General features: G+C 38.5%; 1 protein-coding gene across 1 annotated transcript in view; it reads left to right on the top strand.

The window, feature by feature from the left end:
- Positions 1 to 24,107, top strand: part of FBXL7 (F-box and leucine rich repeat protein 7) — a 200,175-nt gene that overhangs the window by 50,552 nt on the left and 125,516 nt on the right. The window lies entirely within an intron of this gene.

The raw sequence follows: 24,107 nt of genomic DNA, 5'->3' as shown, positions 1-24,107 counted from the left end.
ATAGTTCTAGTTTGGCAACTCTGACTATGAATTTAGAATCTGTAGAGGAAAAGCAGTTCATGTAAGTAATAAATGACCATATAAATCACAAGAGTTTATTGTTAGGCATGCATAATCCCAAATCAAGAATGAATATCTGGCACCTGTGAATCATGAGAGAGACTGGCTTAGAATCTCTGCTTTTTAGTCTGGACAATAAATTTAACAATAAATGAATACATGGTAAAGAAAGTTAAGCTGAATAGTAGACTTCATGTTTCTCTTAAGTCTTAGATTCAGAAGTTTTGATGTACCTGAAGGAGGTGAATTGCCAAGACATGAAATAAATTTAGGAAATGTAAAAAAGCATTTTAACTCTTCTGTGTGGCAGCTGGGGAGTGGGAGGGGAACCAAACACACAAAAAAACAAATGACAAAGGAATAGTGGAAACTCTGAAGTCAGTACTTAACAATTGCTTTAAATTTCTGTTTTACTTCAATCAGTAAAGCATGCTTTTTTCCTTATTTTCAAATCAGATAATGCAAAATAATCCTTTATTAATGTCAAAAATTCATCTTTTTAATCTAGCCCATTATAGAGCCAGTGAGTACCAACATTGACCCTGAAATCTTCTCTGCTGGTTTGCAGCTGATTAATTCATTAGTGAAGGAGGCTTAAATGCAGGCCAGCAGATGCTCTAGTAAAGATATGTTTTTATGCGTTCTTGTGCAGATTCAGAAAGAGTTCAGAGCAGCAGAGTTGTATAGTCTATACTTGGAGGCAATTTCATATGTGAAACTAGTTTTCCTGTGCCCTAGAAGAGTGTGATTTGACAAACGCTTGCTTTGACAACAGCAGAAGTAGTTTCTTCCTCAGCCTGTGCTACTACTACTTTCCTACCAAGTTTTTCTGCTGAGGAGTTACTAATGTGGATCAGTTTGATTATTTAAATTCAATTTAAATTGCCTTAATGTAGCTTGTTGTGTAATCTGGCAGATATTTTGAATGTCATAACCAAGGAGCATAAGAGTTCTGTGAAGGCAAGTGAGAGCAGAGACATGGAAGTGGTGTTGGGGAAAAACAAGGACTGTTGAAACAAGTGCTATTACTGGGAGGCACATTTATCAATGGGTGTATGTATGGATTTTTTACTAATGCTGCCTCTTTCCCCATGTACAGTAGATTTATACAGTAGGAGGATTCAGCTGAACAGAAAGACTCATTCTCTTCTACGGGATGAGTAAAGTTCTATGCTTACAAGACCAAATGCTTTCATACTGTTCAGGTACAGAGTAGCGTCTAGGGACCAGCTAAGAATAGGAGCCTGATTGTGTTAGATGCTGTTCGAGCAGTGGCAGTTATGTCTTTTCATTGGGGTGTTTACATAACATTTTATAACTGTTAGTTAAATTTACCTTTATAGCACTCTATGCTCTAGTATTTGCTCGCCATGATACAGTAGTACCTGCCCACCCCAGAGATCGGTAAATGTATCTCACTCGTCACCATGAGACTGGTTTATCACAGGGACAGAAAGCTCCAATTCTCCCCTTTGGTTTAGCGCTGTGTTGTAAATTCATAGCAGTGTGTGCTGTCCTATGAATGAGCCATGTGTTGTGTGTGGTGAGATGTATGCATCCTAGGTATGGTGTGGGAAGGACTACGAAAGATTACAGGTGAATTTTTCTTCGCTTTCATTGACATGTGCTTTCTTCGCTTTCATTTTTTCTTCGCTTTGATTGACAAGTCACAGACAGCTTTTTCGTGTTCCTTGAATTTCTATTGGCAGATGACTTCTTGAGTGAGTGCCCATCTCTGTGAAGAGTGTAGAATTCGTGTTTGAGGCTGAAGGCCTTTCATAGCTCCTGCTTTCCAGCTTTGCAAACAGACCTAGGTCTTTACAGTTCTGCATAGCATGCCTTCTCTTCTGTTTCTGCAAGACAGTTGATACAACACTTGTTGAAGCTGAATATTGATTGAAACGCCTTGAAACAACTAGAAAGGAAATCTGTGGGACTGATTCATTCCAGCTCTGTGGTGCTCTACAGCAAAGCAGCAGACATTTAAAGTACTTCTTAGGCAGGTATGGATTCCTAAGGACTGCTAAAAGGTGTCAAGGAGGACTCTTACTTGAAAGAGCAAGCCATCTCAGGAAGTATCTGACAGCCGTTGTTATCTTGCCATCAGTTTGAACAATCAAGTGAACTACACTCTTCATCTTGTCTACTGCAACCATTATATTTGTCAAGTTTCAGTACTGCAATGTTTGTCTATATCGTGATTTGGGCTGGACTGGCCAATGAAAATGAATGAGACATGCTCTCCCCCACTTCTCTTTCCAAGGAGAGGAGGGAGAGAGAGAAAGAGACTTATGAGTTTAGAAGGAACTAAACTACTTTAATGAAATACTACTAATAAAATAATAAAAAGGAACTACTGAAATATATATATAATATATACAAAACCGTATCAAGCTCCTAGGATGATGATCATGTCACCTGTAGGCACTGGGAAAGTCCCAGACTGGACTCAGCTACTGATGGGAACTGGATCCCAGATCTGGATTCAGGAATGCACGGATCAGTATCAAAGGCAGACAAACAGCCAGGGTCCTCCTCAGATGCCGGCCATTGATGAAAGAAAGCTGACCCTTTGATCCCTCGGCTTTTATACTGAGCATGAGGCACGTGGGATGGAATACCCTGTTGGTCAGTTTTGGGTCACCTGTCCTGTCCACTCCTCCCCACAGGTGTGACCCCTCTGTGCTTTTCCTCCTCCAAGCCTCCAATGGAGCAAATAACAGAGTTAGCTGACCTTGGTTGTTATAGCAAGAAGTGTAAGTAAGAGCCTCTCTGCATACCATTTCTAGGCATAATTACAAATAATCAGGCCTTATGTCTCTGAGAGCAAAGAGTGTCTCCACAACATGCTGTTAATTTCAGAGAGTTCAGTTAGAAAAAGGCTTACTTGCAAAGTAAAATTACTAAGCAGAAACTTGGTTCTGTTTTACCTCAAACCAGGACGCTGTATAGGATGGGTACAATAAATGCGTAACAAGCTGCTTGAGATAGCTTATGTGGTGTTTCAGTCTAGATAAACTTCTATGGCAATGTCAGTTAAATCTCTTGAATGGGAGTTGGAGATGCAGTTATAGCCAAAGTATGGTACCCTCCCTCGCATTGTAAATTATGAGCATCTGTAGAGTTGTGGAAGGAGATTTTATGTTTCAAAGAGACAAAATGCTTGTCATGCTAGTAAATGTGCCTGGGTGAACTGCACGTTCTCTACCAGTGAAGAACAGACAGCATCTATTAGTATCCTTAGCCAAACCGTCTTCGCTCAGTGATGCATTGGAGAGATAACTACTACCCTGTTTCTGTTGTGTAGAGGAATGCAGATGTTAGCTGGCAGACCACACATCTTCCTAAATTCAAACTTGAGATACCAGTGATGCACATGAGAGGGATGCAAAGGTGAGGCTGTACTGGTGCAGAAACTGAAGCTCAGTCTCCAGTTAAGTTGCTCTCATTTTGGTTTCACTTTCTGTACTTCAGTGAAGGACAGGTGGCGAAAATCAGATGTCTGTCTCTGTAAACGACAGAGTATGCTGTAGGGACTGTTTGTTTGGCTACAGCATAGCTCAGGAGGAAGCATGGTAGACTGTGGGCATGCATGGACACTGATGCCTCCACACTGTCTCCTCTTCTGAGGATACAGTTTTCTTTAGCCTTGAATATACACTGCCTTTTACTTCTTTTTCAGTCTCAGACATTGTCGGCGATTCTTTACCCCATCAATCAATTACAGTTAGAAACTTGAGAATGCATGAGTTTTTGCTACCCCCCATTGCTCTTCTGGCAAGTGAAGGACTAAATGGATTTTTGTGGGCCATTTAAATGCAATTTGCTAGACACAGTCTCAGCTGGAATATTATTGTCTAAAACTTGATTTAGAAGATTAGACTGCACGTTTTTGTATGGGCTTACCTTGATCAGGGAGCTCTCTTCTAACACTTACCTGAAGAGGGTGGAATGTTGTGTCCAGGATGGATGGTCCATATTAACTTGACTGTTTTTCAAATCAAAAATCAAGACTGTTTGCACTTCATGTGTATGGCTGTTAAATGGGAATCCAGAGGCAGCTTTAAATTGAGAGCTCATGTATGAGCTCCATGTATGAGTTCTAATTTATTTCTCAGCTTCTATAAAATACAATTGAAGGATTAGGCCTGAAGCAAAACACTGTTTTAGCAGAGGAACTCAGTGCTGAAATACCTCTGAAAATATCCTGTTAAACATTTATATTTTGAATTTTGCAGAAACGCAGTGAAGTCAGCTGCTGTATTGTGCAGAAGTTAGAATTTGCTTTTAGTGATGTTGACTTTTAGGGACCTTCAAAAACTATTTAACTTTTTTGTTTGTTAGTTTTTCCTTCTGCAGTACTGTGACAATTCTAGAGTCTCAGATTGATTCCTCATATGATGTTCATGTACCTTAAACATACTTTAAAAAGACCGTGTTTGGAAACCAGGTGAATTAAGAGAACACAGCTTTTCACCCATTAGCACTGTGACGCATGTTTAGTGTGGAGATCAAATGCATTTGTTTTGGCAGTATTTGTTTGTATGCATCTCAACAGAAGAGGTATTTCTTCTGAAGTTTAGGTGTTTACTATAAAAGCCCCCCGTTCTCATAGTTGTATCCTCCTTTCTGTTTTATTTGGGCTTTTTAGTGGTTCTGGTGGACTTGGCAGTGTTAGGTTAATGGCTGGACTTTTACATGTCTTTTACAACATAAATAATTCTATGATTCTGGGAGAAGCAGGCCCTATAGCCTGGTTGGAGTAATTAGGTTCATTAGGAACCATTCCCTCAATTAAATCATGTTTGGGGACAACTATGTGAAAATGTAGCATTTTGCAAATATGTATGCTTTAATTTCTCATGTAAGAGTGTGCAAGATGATACCTGACTAAGGTTGATCAGGCGTGTTGCTGTGGTCCTCAGCATCCTTTTATGGTGGGTCCCTGCCACTGAAGCTTCTTGAAGTGGATGGTGTATTAGTGAGTGGTGGTCTACGCTATGGAATATCTGCTGTCCGTCATCTTCCCCAGGCCCATGATAAGTTCCAGAGAAAAGGATGTCTGTGAATGAGGAATTAGCCTTCTCTCAGTAGTGGTTTTCATTCTGCTACAGATCTTGAGGGGGGGGGAATTAAAAACCCCAAAACAACAGCAAAACCAACCCCAACCAAAACAAAACACCGAACAAAACCCAAGCCAATACAACAAAGCCAACCAAAATCAGCAACCAAACCCACCAAAAACCAGACAACCCCTCTACCAGCAACACCCTCCCCAACCCCACAAAAAACAAATATATCCCCCCTCAAAAACAAAACAAAACAAAAGCCCAAAAAAACCCAGCAAACCCCAAGAAACATGGAGCTAAGAGTTCGAGTTGGTGGCAAGCTTTATGAATTTAGGAGCTCTCAGTAGAACTTCTACTATTCTGAATATAGAAGTACAGGTATTCATTCGAGTTTTCTTTAATTATAGAAATACCAGCTACTCAAAGTAGCTGAAACTGGATTTATATCCAGTTTTAGATTAATAAAGCATAGTTGGATAAGCTTTTCTAAGAGAAGTTAGCCTCTATATGTGTAATAATAGCAAGAGTCCTTCATGCTTTTGTTGTACGCTTCTAATAATTTCTTAAGAAAATAAATTTCAGATGACTTCCAAAACTTCTGGAATTTGACTACTACTGCATTGCTTTATTCTACAAATTGTAAGTGAATTAATGTGTAATTAATATCTAATTGAGGAAAGTAGGAATAGAGATTGTTCAGCAATACCATTCTTATTTTGATACTTTAGATATTAAAGTCATTTTAGAAGACTATAGTGAGTAATGGAACAAGCAGCTGCTTTTTAAACATTTTTTTTATGTACTGTGGAAAGACAGCTTGACCTTTATCAATCTGTGAAATCTCTCAAAGCAGTTATTTTGGACTCTTATTTTCTGTGTCTAAGATTGATAGACACTTTTGTCCCTGGCTTTGATACAGAGAGGTATAGAAAATCAGTGAGATCTTGTCTTTCTATATGGAAAAGCTAATTTTCCAGGAAAATTTGAGCTCTGTATCAGAAAATGTTTATCACAGCTCTGCATGGTAGTATATTAAGTGCCATTTCTTGAACACAGAAAGATTTATTTGGGTTGCGTGCCTTTCATTTCACTCTACAAGTGAAGGAACAAAGTACATATTACAGGATAGCTTCAAGGAGGATGTCAGGCTATTAATTTCTCTTGACTTCATAATCATGTTGTCTCAAAAGGCTGGATGTCTTTTGGATCTCCAAGTAACCCTTGATTTATTCAATGAATTTAAGAGGATGGGTCCTTGCATTATGCCAAATGGTGGACACTGAAAAATTTGGAAAGGTGGTACAGTTCTTTTGCTACTGAATGCTTTTGGTATTTAAAATGGTTCCTGATGGAGAATCAGCTCAGACTTGAGATTCGGGTGAGTGCAGCCCTCATCTTATTTCAGAAGTTAAAAATTTCAGAGAACCAGTTTACAAATAGGGAACCATTCTGTGTATTATGGTTCACATAATAAGGTAGGTAGCTACGTTTAATATACTTCCATTGATGCTTTTGAGTAGTTTCTTTATCCTCTCTGGGCATTGAGCTAATTAAGTGTTGTGGCAAAAGACTGTTGCTGAAAAGAGATGCTGTCTTCCACCCAGTTTTTGTTGATGATCCTTTTGGCAGAAAGACCTCTTTTGATCCCTTTCTATGTCAGATACCTATTCAGAAATCTTTTTCTTCTTTAGTTCTTTAATAGTTTTCCTTTAATTTTAACATCAGAAGCTTACTAATGCAGTACCAGAAATGAAAACCTATGTATGTTCTTTCTGAATGCATGCAAGCATATGCATAATTCCCAATTCTTTTGACGGCAGTTCTCTCCCTGTTTATCTCTGTCCTGAGATGATTCCCGGCATCTCTTACTGGGAATTTGGGCTCTTCGTTCTACTGTTGAAGTACTGTCCAAGCAGACTTTCTGTCCACCAAACCATGTCTGAATTTGATATGAATGCCTGAATTTGCCCCTGCTTACTTCGAACTGGGCTGAGATTCAGTTGGCTTTGAGTGAACTGTGGCTGTTTTGAGTTGGTAGTGAAACTGGAGACCAGGTAGGTTTCCTAGGGTTTTGTATTACTTTTCTAGCGGTGGAGTTTTCTAGAAGAGTGAAACGTTGCATTACTGAATGTGCCAAAACAGGATCACTTGAAGCCAAAAAATTGGGGAAGAATAAGAGGGGGGTGGGAGGCGTGACAGTTAATAAATCCAAAACTATAAACACTTTGGCAGAATAAACAGAGCTCACTATTTAAATTCCTTTAACCAACATATCTGAATGCATACGCAAATATAATCACCTCGAGCAGGATGTGGAGGTACAAAGTAGTATAGGGGTTGTTCTTAGGCACTATTTTTTGTGTTTAACCACATCTTGTTATGCTTTTGCTATCTAATAGGCAGTGTTCCTGCAAAGCTGTTCTGCTAATTATAACAATACCATTGCAATCAGCATTTAAATCAGAGTTCAAATACAAGGCAAAAGTAGTTGGGACATTGGCAAGGTTAAAGCTGCAAATTGAAACCTTACGTTATTCTGGCTAATTTGTACTGAAATGCTATAGCCAAATGTTTAAAACTTGCCCAAACAATACTAGGAACAAATTGGAAAGGTACATAAAACTGCAGTCTTACTTGATCTGCTGCCTGAAATGTGAGACCTACCAGAGCAAATTCACTTACAGTACAGCTAAAGAGAAATGATCCCAATTTAAAAACCTGGCATTAGCTTTTCCAAAGTAAGGTCTGATGCTGGTAGGAGTGATTACGGTTTATTCAATTACCTGTAAATCTGATTTTAAGGAATCCAAGATCCCAAATGTAATTCTTTCTGCGTAATGCTGTACCAAACTATTTAAATACTGTTATCACAGGGAAGTTCTGACACTAAACTGTTCTTTGTCTGTTATTGCCTATGCTAGCTATTTGAAGTAATTTCCTTCTCTGAAAAGTGAAGAGTCATCTTGAAGTATCTGATGATTGCCCAACACTTGCTAGTCAAAAAATCATCTTTCTTGAATGCTAGACTGTCTCTTAAGACTGCGTGAAGAATACATACAGCCTGATAATGCGTATTTTAATGTCAGGCTTATCCTTTTCCCAGAATTTATGAACTGACACTAGCAATTTCCTCCAGATTAATTCTAGTACTTGATTGAAATAATGAAATAAAATTGCAACAGCAAGTTTTTGCCTTCAACTTGACAATCCCTGTTAAGATGCTGTAGTTTAAATTTATTGCACAAAATAGCCTGCCTTTTTTTCCCTGTATCTTATCTTTTTTTATGTCATCTTGTTAAATGACTGTATAATTTTTAAGACTGATAACTGCCAACAGGGCCAAAACTAGCAGCATACTAGAGAATATCTGCTTAGAGTTGCTGACTCATTCTGTTCTTCTCTTCTGGCTATTGTACCATAGTGCCTGCTACTGTGTTTTTCTCAAGTTACTGAAGTTTGGCGTCTCCTTGTTTCTGCCAGCGTTCCTCAGATTTCTCTTTGGAAGTATGTACTGATTGGCTGATGAAAATGGCAGTTCAAGAATCTCTTATGTTCTTGAACAACTCATGTTCTTGTTAATTCTGACTGCCGGATCATCGTTGGTTTCAGCAGCTACAGTAGACTAGGCTGGAAGTATAAGCAGAAGTTATAAGCGTGAGTATAATCTGGTCAGTAGCCGCATATATATTCCTCTAGCCTTAATCAGCCACACTTCAACATATAAATTGTGGTATGGTGTTGTGCCTGCTGCATGTTCAGCAACTGTCCATTGTGATATTTCCTTTCACATTTAAGGCTAGTTTCCATCTGGAACTGTGGTGATAGATTGGGAGTTTGTATCTCTTGAACCTCAAAGTATAATCGCTGTTTTAATAGTTAAAAGATTGGGGTTTTTTTCTGATACAGGAAAACAGGTGTCCCTAGCAGCCTATCAACTATACTGAGCTAGGAGATTTCTACTCACCTACGATGGCCTGTTGCGTGTGCAAGGTGGGGAGGATTTCTTTATTGATGCATGGCAAATGCCTGTTTGTAAGATTTGGTAGTCAATTTAGATCCGCTTGTTTGAGTTACTTCACTTTGTTGGAGGGTACAGAGACTTTTCATAGGTGTGTAGCCTACCTGGGATGTGTTTGTGCTGCCTTATAGATGTGAATGCATGAGTGGGAAGAAGCTTGATGGTTTTACTGGATGGCTGTAAGTTGTCATGCTCCTTGTAATGACTTCGATATATCATAAATCTCCATTGGAAATTATTATCAAACCCACGACAGAGAAATTTCATTTTGTACCAGTGGCTAATCTAATCTATAGTGCTTTTGTTTTTCCCTAACATAAAGTCCATTTCCACCTTGTATATCCAAGAGAGTGAAACTTTACAGCACCATCAGGTATTTGTTGTTTGTGGGAAGTCTTTTACTTGTTCATTATAGGTAAATAGTGCTAGGTGGGAATCTCTGAAAGACAAACATTAGTGTTAAGAGATCTCAAGGATGTGGGTAGTAGGAACAAATTCTTCCGAGCTGTGAAGTCTGAAGATATTTATATAGTCATGTAGACATATGTAAATGTATATTTCTTGGTTTGTTTGGTTTTTTTTCTTAAACACCCCCATCACATTTCGTTGGCAAGATAAACACTTGTAAGCCTTGCCAGGTTTTAGCTCCCATTCGAGCAATAAAATCTTTGTGTGGCACCTGAAACCTCAAAAATTGTGTACTGTGCAGAGCAGTTGTTTACCTCACAAGAGGAAGAACTTCTATAGTAGTTTTCCTTATAGAACCAGAAATAAATATGGTCTAAATGATAAAATCATAATTGGACTGTCTTCAGTAGGCTCTAGCTTATGTTTACTTGGTCTGTCTTTATTGTGGCCTGAGATAAACCATGAACTTGAACTCTGCTTTCTGAAATCATCATGCTCTTTGATGCTTTTGCTTTTCTTTCACTTTTGAAACAAGATTTTAGTAATTTTTTGTAATCAGACAAAATTACAGTCCAATCTGATTTTAGCTGTGAGTGTATTTTCTCTTTGCTGTTCCAGTAAAGTTAACATCCTCAAATTTCTTCTAATGCCTTTATACCTTGGATTCAGTTATACTTTCACATTTTCTGTTCAGCCTTGCATTTGTATTTAGAAGACTTTTGCAATGTTAAGCATGGGAAACTGATTGAGAAGCTGATGTGCATGGTTTTAATGGGAGATTATTCTGGAACTGGCTAAAATTTCCAATATTCTGAATCTGCTTTGGCTGCTTCCAGTAAAAAGAACTGATGTCAACACAGGACAATTGGTGCTCTTAACTTGTCAGACTACTGGACAAATATATTTTTTGGGAAAAAAATTATTGAGGAACACTTTTTTTCTCTTTCTGCTGATGTGGCATTGGATGAATGGTGGATCTGCTTGTATCCTTCAATATTTAGTAAGATCACTTCTGTTAGTGCCTAATTAAGGAAGGCAAATTCCTATATAATTTAATTGTATCTGAATCAACATAACAGCACTGCCATTCAGTCACTGGGTTCAGATTTTACAAATCATAGTAGATACCTCTTCGGGATGAAGGAGAATTGGTCTTTCCTCAGTTTGTGTTGTTTTCATATACTTTTAATTTTGTAAATGATTCTTGTTTAGATTCTGTATTTGTATATGGCCAAAAAAAGAAATTAACCCAAAACACACAGTAAATACTTACCCCTACCTAATATTTTCTATGTTACTGTGATGATACCAGTCTTGTTAAAATATTGCTCACAAGGAGGAGACTGAGAGGCTTCAAAAGCAAACATGAAATTCTGGCATGAGAAACTGTTTGCCGTGATTAGCCATAGATGTCCATTTTAAAATAGACGGCAGACGAATGCAGATGTGAACTGAAAAAACAAGTCTCAGAACTGTTGGCATTTATCTCATGTCCCAGTTTCTGTTATTGATTATTCCAGTTCTGATTTGGACGGATGCTTAAAGGGAAGCACAAGGGTATCGTCTTGAATTTGGTCATAAATTAATGTCCAAATTACTAGTGTAACTTTATTATCCATCATTCATACTTCGACTCAGAATTTTGAGTGGTTCTATTGCTTAAATTTTGCATCTGCTGATTTCGTAGAAATTGGAACATATAATATCAGAGTAACTCCTTATTTATCCCTGTCTGAGAGAAAGATCATTTCTCATGTATCTTGGAAATAAGATGTCCATAGAAGGACAACATGTCATGCCATGAACTTGTTACTGTTTAACATTTGTGGGCTCTAACTTAGAGCAACCATGTTTAAATATGTAATATTCTGTGCTACTTTGGAGGGAAGAATAATGAAACCATAACTAAACAGTAACTAAAGTATTGGCCTGACTAAGGGGGGAAAAAAGACGTATAGTTGGGAACTGTGAGCAGTAAAACTAAGTGAAAGAAACTGGAAAACCAGATCATATTAACTGAAAAGTCATAAAAAATGAGAATGTGGTTAAAAGTATGAGTGACCAAACCTTTGTATCCTACTGCACATTGCTCAATATGATATATTATGCTTATAAACTTAGCAGGCTCAGATACTACTGAAAGGATAAAGTGTTTCCTTTGGGCTCCCTCATAGAAATTGTGTCTGTACGTCTGAATGGTTAGTCAATTCAGGCCAGAGAAACAAGCATTTTGTAGTGGATGGTTTAGTTAACGGCAAATGTAATCATGGTGAATCTCTGGAGTTTGGTGGCTGATGGGAAAACTGATATATCGTGTTACTTTGGTAACCAGATAGGCATCCTTAATTCAAAAGTAAACTCATAAACTCTATGTGAAACTTACCGATATTTATCTTGGGATTGTGACTGTGGCTCAAAAAAAATAGTTCACGTTTCAGTCCCAAAATGTTTCTTATTGTCCTGGGTTAAATTACGCTTTTACTCTTATCGAAATCCAAGAGTAAGTGTCACTTAGTAATTTCAAGTCCTAACAAAGGCCGTATTTTTTTCAAAGATTTGAAAGAGTTCAGTCAACATTCAAGGAAGTTGTGGAACCTTGTAGATACATCCCATTAAGAAGTTTCCTTAAAAATGGAAGTATTTGACTGCTTGAGCTGTTCTTAAAAGAACTCCTTTGCACTGGAACAGGGATATTGCAGATGTAAAAATGCACACATCTTCTTAAGAAGTTGTTACTGGACTGAAATAACTCATCACAAAGTTATTCCTTTGTTAAAGGGATATAGAAAAATAATATCCCTAGAGCTAGTAATAAACCATTGTACAAAGCCTCTATGGAAAGAAAATAGCTAAAACTATCTGAGACACATTTGTCAGCTCCTTTTAACCTCAGGACCAAGGTCATATTTGGTATGAAATGGACAGCTGTAAATGATACTGGCCTCCATTTATGTCCTGACATATTTCTCTAGAGCAAGAAAAATGTGTGTACTTTAGGTGCTACGGTGCTATTTGTGTGCTGGGTTTCCTGTTTATTTGTGTTTGCATTGATTTGTTTGTGTCCAGGAAGATTTGGATGAGTTTCAACTCTTCTCGTCTGTGCACTTATTGGAATTTTCAAGAAACTTGGCATGGGAGCGTGCTCAACTGAAAACACATCACCAGTTCTCACCTCATTACACTCTGTGTAGCAGTAGTTTGCGGTGTGTGTGTTTATTAATTAGAAAAACTGGAAAGGTTTTGTTGCCTTGGTTGCTTCTTGAAAATTAAACGAGTGACACCAATTCTGTTCTGACTTTGAGTATGTTTTAATACTGATGTGGTTCAAATATCAACTGAAAGAATTTGTTTCTCCTTGGACAGTAATCTTTTCAATTCTGATACAGCTTTGTGGGCACTCTTTTTGTGGTCTGTGAATGACTTGCTCAGCTCAGAATTAGGTCTTCTACCGAGTTTGGAAGTTTTTAGACTCCTGCACTGTTTATTGACATACTAGCTTAAGTTCCTCATTTGTACATCATATCTGTGTTAATTTGATCCAAATGAAGGACACTCCTGCCCCCAGTTCGTTGGGGCATCCTATGCAGAACTCTGAAAGCGTGACGTGATGCCTCTGCTCACCCAGTCAGATGCATTTAGGATGATTCATCTTAATGCAGATGTACAGATTACCTGAAGCTTTTGAAGCTTCAGGTATCCTGGTCAGAACCATTGCCATTTAACATCTGGAAGTCGTATAAAAATCAGCATCTCGTCTTCCCTGAGGAAAGAATTGTAGGCTGACAGAACAAGGCCGGGGAAAACCAGGTGTTTGTTAACTGTGTTGCATCATCTTGTAAATGCTGTTATTTTATGCATCCAGAGTATGATAGTGTTCAGGTATAAGTATTCAAACCATGAATCACTTGAGGGCAAAAGTTTAAAAGGGGAAAAAAAAAAAGGTTATATATAGGTGTTGAAATACATGGTCTTATTCTCAGCATTTGAACACTGCATGCTGTATCTTGGGCCTAGGTGTGAAGTACTGTATAGGATACTGAAACACTGATTTATAATGGTTTTTATTCCTCACCCCACACCTTTTTTTTTTTTTTTTTTTAAGGGTGAACTTTTGATTGTGGAGTGGAATCTGATCACACCCTTTATTTTGTTTCTAACTTTTGAACTTGAATTGAACAGTCATACTTAGCTCAGGTATTGTCATTTGTGACTGACAAGTCTGAATGGACTAGGATTTATTTTTTTTTTTTTTGCCATTTCTGACACAAGTTAGTTTGGTTCCATATCACGGAAATACCAAACTGAATTTTATTTTGGGGAGGGAAGGGACTACTCAAACTAAAGGCGCTGAATTTAGACTGGGAAAAGGAAGCAGTGATGACAAAAGACAGCAAAGGTAGTAAACATTAAGGTTAAAATAAAGCTTCTGTGCTGTATAATATAAAAAGGCAGATGTAGTTTTGGGTTTCATGTGTAGGAGTAATGTGTAGTATCACTGCTAAGCAGTGATAATAGACATTAAGGCAGACGTAGGCCATTGCATTCCATCCCTCGTGTCCCTTTACAGAACGTTTCTGGTGGAAGCAACAATATATTCTTGATAAACTTATATAGAAGTCTAAGAAAAGGAACCTTGCCAATTCTAGGTGGATGGAAATCTGGAAATGGTAGAAGATTAGTACGCTACTGAAACAATAAGAGCTTGTGATGTCAGATAATTTTGAGTTTTTACTCGCTGAAGAATCCTTATGTGCTCAGCAATCCTTGAAACAAGGTCTGTGTCGGGATGGTTGGATTGTTTTGCTCCAGGCAATAATGGCCACCTTCATGCACTGGTTGGAGCTTATGATTGTAGGTATGTACCACTGACCCTAGCTGGACAAATGCATTTCAGCTATGAAAAATGGCATGAATGAGCTAAAAAGAAAGCCTTTGTCTTTACTTGGCATGCAGTAGAAGCTGCTTTCTGTTGTGCGTAGAATATTACTGGTTCAGTATTATAATCATAGAATCATGATTTTATGATTATATAGAATAGAATATTGTATACATAGAATAGCATATTACACATGCTTTTAACTTCTTCATGAAGGACAACTGATGGAATAAAAGTTGAGACAGAAATTTGTAATGTTTAACCGAAATTTATGTTGGAGATTGTACAGTTCAGAGTTTAATTCCTCCTCCTCTTTGTTGGAAAATCTTATAGAAAATACTTAATATTTTCTTTAATCTAGCATGATGCTCAAACATGGAAGTTAGACCAGCAAAATCCTTTTATTTCTGCCTGCTTTCCTGTGGCAACAATACCCCTTTGCAGGGCCCTGGTTTTACCACTGCTCTGGCAAGCTGTGGAAGATACCAGTAACCAATATATTAGAAACCTGTTGGATGATGGAAAGGCCATGGGAGTAAAGACCTGTATGCCTGCCACCTCCTCCGCTGTCACGATGAGAGATTGTTTTGTTGGGCACTGTGTTCCCTTGGTCACATGGATGATATCAGACCCCATCCCTCAAGTTCAGCTCCTGGACATGTCTTGCCATTCCTTATTCCTATACCAGTCTCCCACTTTCTGAATGTGAGGTGAGGCTGTCCTCACTGCCAGCTTGTTGTTCTCCTGAATATGCTGGCCAGGCTGAAATGATATACATCATATTACAGGCTGCTTGCTGCCAAATTCTAGTCATATATATATTGCTCAAGCTGCAAACCTCCAAAGCAAACACAGAGAGGAAATCAAAATTAAATTAATCCTCTCCAAGGATGTATAAAGTATGGCTGCACTGAGGTTTACAAGTTGAGGGTAAGAGGGGACCATTGGTTGTGTGGGAGTCAGAAGCCACTGGTATGCACAACCCCTTTCTATTGCCTTGCTTCTCTGGGCTGGAGTTGCTTAAGGCTTTTTAATGATAGCTAGACAAATGACTTTGCAAAACTATGGTTAATTATAGAACTATAGGGCATTCTTGGCAGTTTGCATTCACAGGATTAAAGGCAAATGAGTCACCAGTTTCTCTGGAGCCCTCAGAGCTGTTCGTTTGCTTCATGTAATGTAGTCAAAGCATTTTAGCTGAGACTGAACAAAGCTCTGGAGTCTTCACTTTTGGATATGGTATGAAGTTAGGTTGGAGTCCTACTTTCTGTTGCTCTCGGTTGAGAGGACTGGTTTAGGGACAGTGCTTGGTTCTGTTGTACTGCCGCTTTCCTTCTTAATGCTGGGTTTGGGCTGGCCAGCAGGAGAAATCAGTGCTTCTTGAAGGCTTTGATGCCAGTTCTCTCTCAGATGGGATGAGGGGCGGAGGTGTGAAGTAGTCGCTTGTGGCTTTAGTGACACACCTAATGGCTATATCTAGCCCTTTGCATGTGGAAAACATAGATGAAAGGAGTGAGTACTGCCTGCAGGAGGTGAAAATCAAATGACATTGCATGGCAGAATTTCGTGCAATTGCAAAGTAGACTTGAATGCTATTTCATCCGGAATTTTTTTTCTTTTCTTTTTTTTTTCTCCTGGAGTTACAACCTTTGAATTTTGATAATCTCGCCTGAAATGAAATATTGTGTAGTTATTCAGAAAGAAAAAAATGCCTTAACAAGCAACGACAGACATAAGGTAATTAATCTACTTCCACAAGCAGAAAAGTAGGTTTGATTACTGAAGATAATCATGACTATTCTTCACGAAATATTGTGCACAGGAAGAAGGTAATAAAAACCTTGCCTGTTTTTTCTATAAGCTTAAACGAGCTTCAGGATTGTAAACCAAATACAGAATGACATCAGTGATCACCATGATCTACTTGCTGCTTGCTCTGAAGTTTATAATTATTAGGAGCAGTTAAACCATTGTCTTAGATAATTTAAATGTCTGTTTAAATTATTTTGATAAGTAAAGCTGAGTAGCTTAATCTTGGGTTGTTCTGGAAGAAAAACTTTGAAAATGAGCACACCTGAAATAGATGAGTTTGGGGTCTGAAAATACGCCCTGTTTATCATGCTAATAAAGAGGAAAGCATCTGCTTGTAGTCTTGCAATATTATCTGTTACTGAGACTTTGCTACTATTCCCTGTTTTTCAAGATGAAACTTGCAGAGAATAGTAAAGCTTTTCCAGAAGAGCTCCTGTGGTGGGAAGTTACCCTTGTGTTGTCCTGCAGCAAATTATCTGTCCCATCTTTTGTATTCTTAATATTTGTACAAGTGCTGTATGATTAATTTCTACTGATAGGCAAACAGTTTTCCATGGCTTCCCTGCTAATTATGTTGATTTAGATTACTGGTGAAACTCGGATGTCGTTAATCAAGCATATAGTGTAGACTTAGAAGGGAGAGTATAAGAATTATTGTAAGAATTACAATAACGTAAGAATTATTGTCTCTACTTATTGATGACTGTACAAGGACTGACCACTTGCCAGAAGAGTTAACAGAGTTGAAGTAATGTACTGTGATTGTCAACTTGTTGATCTGCAGACCTCAGAATTTTTCCATGGAGTACAGAATCCAATCATGAACTTAAGCTTGCTGACACTAGGCTTGCTTTTTTTTTGATATCATTGACAGTAAAAGTTCTGGACCCCAGGTAGGAACTTGTGATGTAATGAGACATCTGCTGAAAAAGGAGCTGTTCTGGGGAGAATCAAGGAACTTGCATGTCTTAGAACCCGTCCCTTGAAGCTGTCTTTTATCACTTCAGTCCATTTCCTCACCCATGAATGAGGCAGGGCAGCTATCTGCCATTGAAGGCAAACTTTAGCAACATGTAAAACCATGGTTTTTTTCTTGTTTGTTTAAAAGGTGAATATTAAGTTATAATCTGAATGACTCATTTAACTATACTTTTTCTAATAAACTTGTTTCTAATTTGAATGAACTGGTATTAAATATCCATCAGTGATACTTTATGGCTCTGAATCAAGTTAAGGCTCTGACTTAAATTGTAATACGTAGCAAAAGTTTGGAGCACAAGACTAACTTAAAGCATGTGCTCTACTTGATAGCTGTGTAGCACGGCAGAAAATACAGTAGGAAGGGTGGCATGTATCTTGCAATAGTAATAAAAAATGCTCAACATACCTTGCAAAGTCGCATTGGGAACTGTGTGATCATAAGAATACTGTTTCTTCCTTAAACATCTGTAAACTACACCATTAAAATTATTGCAATGTGCGTTCACTAATGGAGAAAATATTTAAGATGGAAAATGTCATGCCAGTGGGCAACGCTTTCGCATTGCTTTTGTATTATTGGTCTTGCCATGTTGTAGATATGAGTGTCTGCCAAACTAGTCTGGTTTGCAGAAGTCAAATGCAGGCCTTGGTAAAAAAGAATTGTGTGATTTTAGGTAGTTTATTTTTCATAACCTATTAGCTTAATTTAAATTGTTAATAACTTGGTTGTGGTTTACTGAAATGTCTGAGAATAAAACAGAAGCTGAATTTCATCAAAGTTAAGTTCTTAGATAGAATAAGGATTTTGCTTTGATTTTTCAAGTTCAATGAATGACAGTGGTTAGCCAATTAATATTTAATTTTTCTTCTTTTTGTCTCTAAGCTGTTACAAAGGTTCTTCTGCAATTGGAAAGCTCTTCTTATATAAATAGATACCCAAGTGTGCATATTTGATAATTGTTTCCTGGTAGTATCTAAAGTAAGCATTGGTATTGTAAGAAACAAACTTCCCTTGAAAGACTGTGTAAAATGAAGTGTAGCTTTTTAATCACTGTAGCTTTTACTTGAAACACAGAGTAATTTTATATTCCCATTAGTGGATGTATGCTGGATATATGCTATGTATTTATTTATAGCATATATATAGTTATAGCCATTTTATTAATATATAAATAAAAACGTATATGACTGGAAGCTCTTCAGTCTTACAAGAAATGCTATCAACTATCTCTTTTAGACAGTTGTAGTAAATCCCTTAAACTATGGAAAATAAGCATATTTCCTTTTTCTAGCGTAACTGAAAATTGGTCAGAGATATTATTTTTGTATGATGCCTTTTTTCACAAAAATAGGTTTTCATATTTTGCCAACATTGTCTCATGTCAAGTAGCATAGCTTGAAAAGTAGTCATTTGAGTCTTCTGATTTCAAATGTGTGGGTTTTTTCCCCGTCTACCTTCCACTGTTGTACTGCATACCTAATACTATAGTGAGAAAATTGTTAAAGGTATTGAATTGCATTACTTTTTCCTCTTTTTCTGCCTGTCTTATTTTAGAGGCCAACTTAACGCTCCATCTAGGTAGACTTGATAAATGGAATTGTTCCAAGTCTTCTGTGTGAAAACAAGGCAAGGATAGACTAGAGGGTTGAAAACCTGCCAAAACAAACTTGAGTGGAATAGCTTAGTTCGTCCGGTGCTGCACTTTCTAACACCATGGGGCTTTTTAAAGGTATTTCCGTTCTCAGATATATGTGGTCCATGGAGTGTCGCGAGAGGCATGCACCTTTGCATTGAATGGAGTCCGAGTCCTGCAGGACTTAGGTGGGATTTCAGCCATCTTGGTAAGGAAGAAGGAACTGAGCTAGGTCCAGACATACTGTTTGATATCATAGAAGTTTCCGGTATTTAAAGTCAAAACTGCTATTATGTTTATAGGTGGCAACAAGTACTACAGGGTCTTAAGAAGAAAAGCTAATGTAAATGAAGTACTTTCACAATTCTTTCACACTGACATTTCAAGTGTTTTCCTTCAGCTTGCAAAGCACTAAAGTAGAATATATGAGGTTCTCTCTAGACTGAATTTGAAGGACTTAGCATTTTAAGCTGCATGTTTACTTTTAAGAAGCATCTTGGTATTTGATTTCAGGGTTTATTTCATTAGAAGTGTAATGATTAGAGTAAGTTCAAGGGAAAACAAGAATGAACGGAAGTCCAGAAAACCTGACCTATAATGGACATCACTGAAAGATTTGTATTTCCTTAGTCTAGGACAAGGTTGTGAACAGAAGAGGAAATAAATGTGGTTTTGAAAACAGAAAAATTTACTACAAGGGAGAAAGGAATAAGATCCTTTCTTTAGGGTCATGATTAGGGGCACAGTGTCTAGTTGGAGGTCAGTGACAAGTGGTGTTCCCCAGGGGTCAGTACTGGGTCCAGTCCTCTTCAATATACGCATCAATGACCTGGATGAGGGGATAGAGTGCACCCTCAGCAAGTTTGCCGATGACACAAAGCTGGGGGGTGGCTGACACACCAGAAGGCTGTGCCGCCATACAGAGAGACCTGGACGGGTTGGAGAGTTGGGCAGAGAGGAACCTCATGAAATTCAACAAGGGCAAGTGTAGGGTGCTGCACCTGGGGAAGAATAACCCCATGCACCAGTACAGGTTGGGGGCTGACCTGCTGGAGAGCAGCTCGGTGGAAAGAGACCTGGGAGTCCTGGTGGACAACAGGATGACCATGAGCCAGCAATGTGTCCTCATGGCCAAGAAGGCCAATGGCATCCTGGGGTGCATCAAGAAGAGTGTGGCCAGCAGGTGGAGGGAGGTCATCCTCCCCCTCTACTCTGCCTTGGTGAGGCCGCATCTGGAGTACTGTGTCCAGTTCTGGGCTCCCTGGTTCAAGAAATACAGGGAACTGCTGGAGAGGGTGCAGCAAAGGGCTACCAAGATGATTGGGGGACTGGCACACCTCTCTTATGAGGAAAGGCTGAGGGATTTGGGTCTCTTCAGTCTGGAAAAAAGACGTCTGAGGGGGGACCTTATCAACACTTATAAATACTTAAAGGGTGGGTGTCAGGAGGATGGGGCCAGGCTCTTTTCAGTGGTGCCCAGCGACAGGACAAGAGGTAATGGGCACAAACTTGAGCATAGGAAGTTCCACCTAAACATGAGGAGGAACGTCTTGACGCTGAGGGTGGCAGAGCACTGGAACAGGCTGCCCAGAGAGGTGGTGGAGTCTCTGTCTCTGGAGACATTCAAAACCTGCCTGGACACATTCCTGTGCAACCTGCTCTAGGTGACCCTGCTCTGGCAGAGGGGTTGGACTAGATGATCTCCAGAGGTCCCTTCCAACTCTATGATTCTATGATCTTATCCAAGCTTGCTATGGATGAGCGAATTAGATTTTAATATTAGAACAAACTTTCCTATGTGCATTGAACTAGACTGTCTTAAGTTCTGGTGTTTCTGCTGAGATGTGAAGGAAAGAAAGATTGGCGTTGGTATTTGTAGGACATACTTGTAGCTAACACTACTGTGAAACAGTAGAACTAAAGCTGAAAAGGGACTATTAGTGACCTTTCTTAGACTCTGCCCCTTGTCTGCTGTCACGTTGGACTTGTTCACAAATGAACATTTTCCTTATGATAGTACTGGTTTTAAAATATAAATTGGAAATGGATTGTCATTTATGAATTAAGAGTGTGTATTCACACTGTGGACAAACTCTCCTTGCCTATGTGGAAGATAACATCCTTCCAGCTTTACTACAAAATTCTAGGTTTTCCCTTTAGAGAATACTAGTCTAAAGAAAACAGGGATTTAAATTGCCTCACAGGCTGGAAAGCATCACTGACAATGTAACTGCCAAGGCAATTTTTTTTGGAAATAGCTGAGAAGTTTTGTAAAGGGTCTCCAGGAAGCCTTCAGGACTTTCGATCTACCTGTTCTGTTGTTGGATCAACTTTTATAGGCATTAAAACTGTAGTAAAATGAAGCAGAAGGGCATGTGGTGGTGGTCGTGGGGGATTATTTGACCTTTCTCTTCCTAGTAACATGTGAGATAAAACAGAACATGGAGGTTCTCCTGTACATGGGAAGGAGTGAAGTATACGAAAATGTGTTTAGGGAGTTCATTGAAAATATGATGCATGGTAAATGAATAAATTACTTTGCTAGAGCAAATACATGTAAAGAAAAGGGAGCACTGTTTGCTATAGATGTGAAGGTCAGGACATGCGCTGCTATGGTCTCCAGGTAATAAAATGTGCTTAGTTGCTGCATCAAAGCTTGTGGGCTCTGACTAATACAGAGTATGTCTCTGGACATTAACCTCGCTGTAAAGTTTGATGGAGATAGAATTTACTTCCAACTTCTAGATACTGAATGTCACATTTTCTTTCTCTATTATATTAATGTCCTCCTCAAACCTTAGGATGAGAGGATAACCAATGTAGGAAGGGACAATAGGAGACTCCCTGTCGTTTCCTGTACAATTCTCCTTACTTTTTTTTTTGATGATGATGATTGCTATCTTGTAGTAGCTTGTTTCAAAACATCTCAGTTTTTTCTTAGTGAGCTGGTAAGACTGTAGGCTTAGAGTATTTTCCAGATGGTACAATCTCCTTCCTGCTCCCTTCTCTAGCTCAGAGATAACATGTATACGTGCAGATTCACTCTCATGCTATATGCAAGCAGAAAGAGTTAAAAATTTTCTTTCCTGAAGGTAAAAATCAGTCAGCACTGCAGAGTATGAATAGTAAATATGGAGGATCCCTGAAGGTAAACAGAACAGGCTTACCTTCATGAGAAAAATAGAAAATTAAAGACATAAGGAGGCATCCTTCCATTTTTCAGTCTAGAGAAACGTTTAACAATTTCAGTAGGATTACTGCTTAAAGTATAGCTCTGTTGTCTAATTTTGAAACTGCTGGGCCTGCTAGAAACCAAGAAGAGGTTTGATATGAAAAAGTAAAATAATAGATGAAATTAAACTTCATTTTCTTATGGAAAGCACTATGTGTTTTTTGAAATACTTCAGGCACAAAATTATATGGTGCTGTTCAAAAACCCCATTTTTAAATCTGGGGTGATCTTATGACAAGATAAAATATAATTCATTTTAGCAAATAATTTTGGAACTTTTAAGAGGAACAGATAAGTTTCTTAGTTTGAAGCAACACTTTTTAGTGTGTGTGTTGAAGCTCTTCAACCATTAAGATAACCTGCACAACACTTATATGAAGGGATGACAGAAGTTAAATTACATCACTTCTTGGTGTGTCTGTGGTATGTGCTCTTGATCTTTAACTTTTTTTAGCCTTTTTTGTTGCCTCAAATTAACTATTTCAGTGAAGGTTAATTGTGAAAAAAATATTTTGTATTCATACTATGATGTTTACTGGAGTTTTATTGTTTATTTCTCTAGGTATGGAATACAGAGGCCTTGGTTTGAATTAGGGTAGTGTTTGTCAGAAGCACGTATCCTTGGGGTGACTGATCCAAATTGTGTTGCATTACAAACCTTGGAACGTTCAGTTTGGCTGCATTTAATGAGACTTGCTAGGGCTTAGTCTTTAAAACGTTACGTGTTGCCATGAACATGACCTAGGATCACTTGCTAATCAAGAAACTGTTTCCTGATTCCCTGTTGTCATCCCTCTACTGCTTGCACAGATGCTGTGGTTTGGACTTAGAAAGCAGAGAAAGAAAATAAGGAAGGGTGAACAGCTTGTGAAGAAGAAAAGAAAAACAAACAAACAAAAAACCCTAAAAGCCTAAACCCCACTCTTCCCGCACTCACACCCCAAACCTTCTAATCCTAGAAATTACAGGCAGACACTGGATGAGGAAGTGTTTGTGTTTTACAGCCATCTGTGAAAAGGAAGCTGGATAAGTATCTGAAGGGGGAAGGAGGATAAGAATGAAAGTCTGAATGGTAAGAGTCCTTGCCTGGTCAGGAAGAGTGAAACAGGGTTGGAAACCTCCAAAGTAGATGGCAGGGGAACTTCCTAATGTCTTCTGTTGTAAGTGCCTGTGAAGCCCATTGGTCTCCTCTCGTTCCAGTCTGCTGCTCTCCACCATGATATATGACAACTGCTATTTTTTAATTCTCTGCTTGCTTGATAGCAGAGGTTTGTGTAGTGGATCGAATGTGTTGAGACAAGCAGGTTTCAATGCAAGACCATAATATAAAATTTTATTTTAGCTTAGATTTTTTTTTTAAAATAAACTTAGAAGTGGTATACGACCCAAGCTCAAACAGTACCCACGGCTTTGAACTCAAGCACTCTATAATTAGGAAATTCTGTAAAACTTTAACATACCTTTGTCATGCTTATGAATTCTAACAACCTGCATTTCAGAGCTTTTCTGCCTCAATTGATATTAAAACCAGAGGGTGCTCGTTCAAGGAGCCACTATTTATTTATCACTCTAACTAACTGTGGTACCAGTATTTCAAGTGTAGTCCTCACAGCATATTTTGGATAAAGCCTATCTTTCTGATGTATCAAGAAAGCTTTGGAGTGGGTTGCATGTAAGCACTTTTCAGTTGCCTGAGAGCTCTTGGGGGTGCAGTGATCACCTGTCTAACAACAAAGTCATTTTGACATTGTCAAGTGTCCTCCATTTTAACCTTAATTTTTGCCTTACAGGCGAGAGTAGGTGAAAGCACATTCCACGTTTGCAAAATGGTGGCCCACAGCTTCAGGGACTTTGTTAGGAGATATCTAGACTCCTGGTATTGGAATACTGAGTGTCACGAAAGCAAGCTCCTATTGTGGATTTTGCTGGGAATAAAAAGTAGTCCATTAATAATCTCATCGCACAGTTGTCTTTGGGCATTGTGCCTTGTGCATGTCACGTGTGGACTTCTCTCTTG

The sequence above is a fragment of the Larus michahellis genome, chromosome 2, assembly GCF_964199755.1.
Source record: "Larus michahellis chromosome 2, bLarMic1.1, whole genome shotgun sequence".
NCBI classification, from domain to species: Eukaryota; Metazoa; Chordata; class Aves; order Charadriiformes; family Laridae; genus Larus; species Larus michahellis.
The sequence above is the reverse complement of the archived record's forward strand: the minus strand, read 5'-3'. Positions and strand labels throughout refer to the sequence as shown.